General features: G+C 38.2%; 1 protein-coding gene and 1 pseudogene across 1 annotated transcript in view; both read right to left on the reverse strand.

Moving 5' to 3' along the window:
* SCN8A (sodium voltage-gated channel alpha subunit 8) overlaps nt 1-5,942 on the reverse strand; it is a 178,931-nt gene that overhangs the window by 155,466 nt on the left and 17,523 nt on the right. The window lies entirely within an intron of this gene.
* LOC115305215 lies at nt 3,968-4,520 on the reverse strand (annotated as a pseudogene).

The raw sequence follows: 5,942 nt of genomic DNA on the forward strand, positions 1-5,942 counted from the left end.
TCTGTATAAGTCTAATTACATGAAATAGAAGTGGGGGTTTTGATTTTTTACTTTGCTTTTCTGTTTGGAGTGTCATTGTAACTACTGTATTGTAAATGACGGAAAATAATTGCATATGTTAAAAAAATAGTGTTACATTAAAGACCAAAAAATAAATAAATAAATAAATTCACACACACAAAAAAAATAAAACCACAATGTGAGAAAAAACCACGGATACTGTGTGTGAGTCATAGCTTAGTATCTTCCGATAAGCCTGCTGGTCATTATAAGAACCATCGACTCCTCCTTGCCTGTCTGCCCCACAGTGATGTCTGATCCTAGAGAGCTGGGGTTTTGGGGGCTTTTTGTTTGTTTTTTTGACTGATGTGGAACAGATTCAGAAGGCAAATCCAAACAAAAAATTCCAACAATATTTTATGTAATAATTGCTTTACTATATTAAGTGCATGGTCTCCCAAGGTAACTGTTAGGTTTTGTATTTTCTACTGCATGGTCTTTCTTTAAATAACACATGCTCATCCCTATTTTTCAGATAGTGTGGGGTTAAATACCTAAAAAATTAAAATAAGGTGGCTATTTGAAGAGTCACCCAAACCAGTTTTATTGCTTAATAATTATCCAAGTAGGGTCCCCACTTGGAAAGAACACAACATTCACTTTACAAGTCTTCTTTTTCATATTAGTGTTCCAGCTAATTTTATTATTTATTAAAATTAACTGAGGCAGGTACTAACACAATTAAAGCCAAGTAAACATGAAAAATTTTAAGTATCTCAATGATCTGACTTTGGTCTTACATACAAAGTCACAAAGACTGTTATTAGGAACACACAATGCCTGAAAGCCCTGTTTTCAAACAAACACCACACACCACTAAAAAAGCAAACCCTGGGGGACCAGGGTGGCTCAGACGGTTGAACGTCCATTTCTTGGTTTCAGCTCAAGTCGTGATCCCAGGGTTGTAGGATCACATCTCACGTCAGACTCAGCACTGAGCATGGAGCCTGCTTAAGATTCTCTTCTCTCTGCCCCCTCTCCTGTCGGCATGCCCACACTCCCTCTAAAACCAACCAAATGGGGCACCTGGGTGGCTCAGTCGGTTAAGCACCCGGCTTCAGCTCAGCTCATGAGCTTACCGTTTGTGGGTTCGAGCCCTGTGTCGGGCTCTGTGCTGACAGCTAGCTCAGAGCCTGGAGCCTGCTTCAGATTCTGTATCTCCCCCTCTCTCTCTGACCCTCCTCTGCTCATACTGTCTCTCTATCAAAAATACATAAAAACATTAAAAAAAATTTTAAACCAACCAACCAACCCTAAATGATGACACTTTGGTCTCCATGATATTAACCATGTCTCCAAGACTGCTTCTTCCATAAAACATTTTCATATCACAGATGCTGATCTAGAGATCAGAAAAAAAAATAAAGATCATTGTATTTGTATGGTTTCTGTTTCCCCATTAACTATAGTAAATGACAGCAGCTTTCACCTGCCCACCCCATGGGCACAGGCATGGTTGTGCAGGTGGAAATACATGGTGGACAAAATGTTCCTCAGAAGAAAGGCTTGAATCAAAACCAACATGTGAGGATTAGGAACTGACTAGTATTGGCTATCCAAGTCCTCTTGACTGTCATATTTTTCCTTTTGGCTGTTTACTAAATAGCCATCTTACACTATTTTTTCCACAGCTTGTTGGCACATCTCTTAATAGAATTAGAAAGAGAAAAGCAGGTAAATGCCAACTAATCTGTTTTCTTTTGTTCACCACACAGTTTTGGTAAATTACCTGGCAGAGCCAGAGTTAGATGTTAATCAGAATTAGAAAAATGAGCTAAGATTATATGAAGGTTTCTATGACCTATTCTAATATGCCTCTACCTACCAAAGTCTAAAAAGTTGGTGGATTATTTGCAGTAGCATGAAACTAGATGTCAAATGCTATTCACAATTTGGCAACTTTAAATGGGCACACCTACTCTTTATTCCAAGGTACTGCTTCACAGATGTAAAATGTGTTACAAGGATGTAACTTTCCTGTAATAACAAAAAGACTGAAATCAACAGACTATTTACTGAATAAATATACATTTATGGATGCAATTAACACCCATTAATAAAGGACTTAGTAATAAACACACTATATTCATTTACTGGTATTCTTCACAGCTGCCTTCTACAGACACTGCTATGGAAAGGTCTCCAGGACATATTAAGTGAGAAAGCAAGGCATGGAGCAGTGTGTGCAGAACACTACCATTTGTTAACATGCGCATGCTTAGTCCTACTTTATGTTTGGTAAGGTGTGGGATATCTCTGCAAGCATACAAAAGTCACTGGGCCCCCTGGGGTCCCACCAGTTACTGGGTGTCTCCAGGGGAAGGAAGCGCTGGCTAGACTAAGTAAAGAAAACTTACCGCTCTCTCTTTGTTCCCCTTATATTTCTTGTAGTGACTGCAAATACATGATCTACTCTAAACTTTTTTTTTTTTTTTTAATTAGAAAGATGGAGGAGAGGGCAAACTGTGCCAAAAAGGTTGCAGTCCTACCCTGAGGCACTTCCTCCACCAGGGACCCTGAGGCCTGTTAGTCCAGTCATTTGATCTTCTGGGACTGATAACCTTCCTGGAAGCTACCACCTCACCTCAGCATGTGTTTAGTAAATAATCCAAATTTCTGATTCTGGTTAAGATCAAGTAAAAGTCCACTACACCCTCTCTCTTCCACTGGACTCAACTAAAATCCCTAGATAGGGCTACTCCATCCATTGTCTGATGATTGAAAAGTCACGGATCGCCAGAGGACTGAGAAAAGAAACCAAAATTCAAAACATCATGAAATCAACAGAGAGTTTTCCTTTTTTCTTCTTCTGGTACCTCCTGGACTGAACTCGAAAGCAGCCCAAACCCAGAACTATACCAGGTGCAGACAGACGGAAAGAGCTCTAAGACTTCCATTTTTGGTGCAAAAAAATAGGAAAGGGAGACCCTAAAGGTCAAAAGAAATAGAGGAAATCCCAATTTTGTTCTTCTCTTTTGTTCTCTCCTGCTTTACCCCAAAACAAACAGGCAGCAACAGCAATGGCAACAGCAGCCAAGTAGGAAAACCTTTCCCTGACCAGAGAAACTGTGACCCCAAGAGCATAGAGGGTATCTGCATTGTTTTGTTTTCTTTCTCTATCCCCTTACTATTTGGCTCTCAAGGAAATGTAGTTACAGGAAGTTGAAAGTAGAGCAGAAAGCTAAAGTTTCAGCTTTTTAGTGAGAGGAGCATAAAGGAGAATGCTTTGGATCTGGAAAGTTTGAGACAACAACAGGAAAAGGAGGGAGCTCAGTAAGGCTGTATGTGAACTCCAGGGCTTATCTCTAATCTGCACATGGCATGTATCTGATCCTAAACACATACCAAAGGCTTGGACAGCTCATCTATGGGTATGCCACTGCCCAGGTCTGAGAATGGCCACTGGTACACACATGGAACAGACACAAATAGCACTGCAAATACTTTGAAAATTGAACAGATACTGAGCCCCAGCCCATAGAAGAAAGGTAAGTACTTAGAGCCTGAACCAAACAAGACTGGTTGCCTGCTCAAACAAATAAGCAAACAGAAACATTCTCTATAAAATGTACACAAGACTCAATGTCTCACAACATAATATTCAAAATATCCAAGATACAAATCCAAACTGATATAAAAAGAAACATAAAAATCTCAACATCTCACAAGAGAAAAGAAAATCAACAGACACCAACCCCAACATATAAAATTATCAGACTTAAAAGCAGCTATTACAATCTTGCTCCGGGAAATAAAGGCAAACACTCTTGAAGTAGATGGAAACATAGATAATCTCAATGAAGGAACAGAACATACATACATACACACTAACACACACACAGGAACCAAATTGGGGAAAAAATTTTTTGTTTGTTCATTTTACAGTTTTGCTCTCACTGAGGTTTTATTAAATTGCTATAATTTTCCAGTGAACAAGTTCATCCACATCCACTGAATTTCCAATCACACATAAGAATCTAAGGAAGTTGTCTGTGATTTTATCTTTAACTATGTATGGGACTAAGAATTCTGGGAATAATCTGAAAAGCAACTCACTGGATGGTCCTTCTGCATACGACTCCATCCATATCTTCTGTCTTATTTCAGAAGCTGCTTTAGAATTTGTCTTCCCCAGTTTATCATTTTATCTACAAGGCTTCTTGTGGCGTGCAACAGATTTTCCAGGGTGGACCAAAGATCATTAGGTTTTGAAAGATCCAAACAAAAACAATAGAGGATGTCCATCAGGGGTCCTTTGTGATGGGTATGCTGATTAAGTCCAATAAAGAGGTTTCTCCAACTAGTTTCCAAAAGTGAGCAATACCTTTAGGTATATTATACCCTTTTGCTCTTCTTCCATATGTATATTGCAAAGCTAAGGTTGGTTTTGGTGGCTCATCCCTGTCAAGACAGCTTCAAATAATAGTAGCCTTTCCCTGGGAATCATGGCTTGACCACATTGTGTTGTGGGCCCAGCATTGGAACAGCCTAAAATCAGAAGACCCATGAGCTCCAAGGTGGGCCAGATTGTGAAAAAAAAATTATTTATTTTGACAGAGAGAAAGAGAGAGAGAGTGTGAACAAGCGCACATGAGCAGAGTAGGGGCAGAGGGAGGGAGAGAGAATCCATCCATCAGCATGGAGCCCGACAAGGGGCTTGATCCCACAAACTGTGAGATCATGACCTGAGCTGAAATCAAGAGTTGGTCACTTAATCAAGTGAGCCACCAAACAGAAAATTTTAAATTGGAAAATACAACAACAGAAATTTAAATATTTGCTGGATGGACTCAAACGTAGAATTAAGATGACAGAAGAGTCAGTGAACTTGAAGATGGAACCAACAAAAATTTTCCAAGCTGAACAGAAGGAAAAAAAACTCAAAGAAAAACAAAACAAAACAACAACAGAAAAAAGAACTCCAATGACCCACTGGACAATACAGAAGACCTAACACTTTCATCATCAAAGGCCCATAGAGAAAGGAGAAAGAGTGTGGTGCAGGAAAAATATTTGAAGAAATAATAGCCAAAAACTTCTCAAATTAGGTAAAAAACATAAACTATATTCAAGAAATTCAGTGCATGGCAAATAGGATAAACTTAAAGAAATTCTTGCCCAGTGAAAACTAGAACAAAGAAAAAAATCTTGAAAATAATCAGAAAAAACGATGCATTACTTACACAGAAACATTAATGTAAATGATTCTGGATGTCTCATAGAAGACAGAAGGCAACGGAACAAGATTTTTAAGTGCTGGCGGAAAAAACAACTTCCAACCTAAAATTTTATATCCAGGGAAAATATATTTCAAAAATGATGAGAAAATAAATTCTCAGATGAAGAAAACCAAAGAAGTCATTGCCAGCACATCTGCAAAAAGAAACATTAGGGGGAATTCTTCAGTAAGGGAAATGATACTAAAGGAGACCTTTGAATTTCAGGAAAGGAGGAAGAGCTATAGAAATGATAAATATCTGAGTAAATGTAATAGGCATTTTTACCCCTCTTAAGTTCTTTACAGTATAAATGATGGTAAAAAGCAAAAATTATAACAATGTCTGATGCTGCTTTCAATGAGTATAGATGTAATACATATAAGAAATGCTTATTGATTCATGATGTGGTTTCATCTTAGCTTGGGCAAACCATGCAGTATTTAATACATAGTAGCAGAATATTTACTATTGAAGCTTGAAATGATGTGAGTTCTTTGTGTGCAATCTTTCATTTATGCATGTGAGAGGGTTTTCTTTTTTTTAATATTTTTACATTGTAGTACTTGTTTTGCTTGTTGGTGGTGTTTGCTTATTTAATACATTCCATCAGGGACAGAAACTACATGCTGGTTTTTTTCCCCTAGGAAGTGTGTCTTGGGTTTT

The sequence above is a fragment of the Suricata suricatta genome, chromosome 10 (assembly GCF_006229205.1).
Source record: "Suricata suricatta isolate VVHF042 chromosome 10, meerkat_22Aug2017_6uvM2_HiC, whole genome shotgun sequence".
NCBI classification, from domain to species: Eukaryota; Metazoa; Chordata; class Mammalia; order Carnivora; family Herpestidae; genus Suricata; species Suricata suricatta.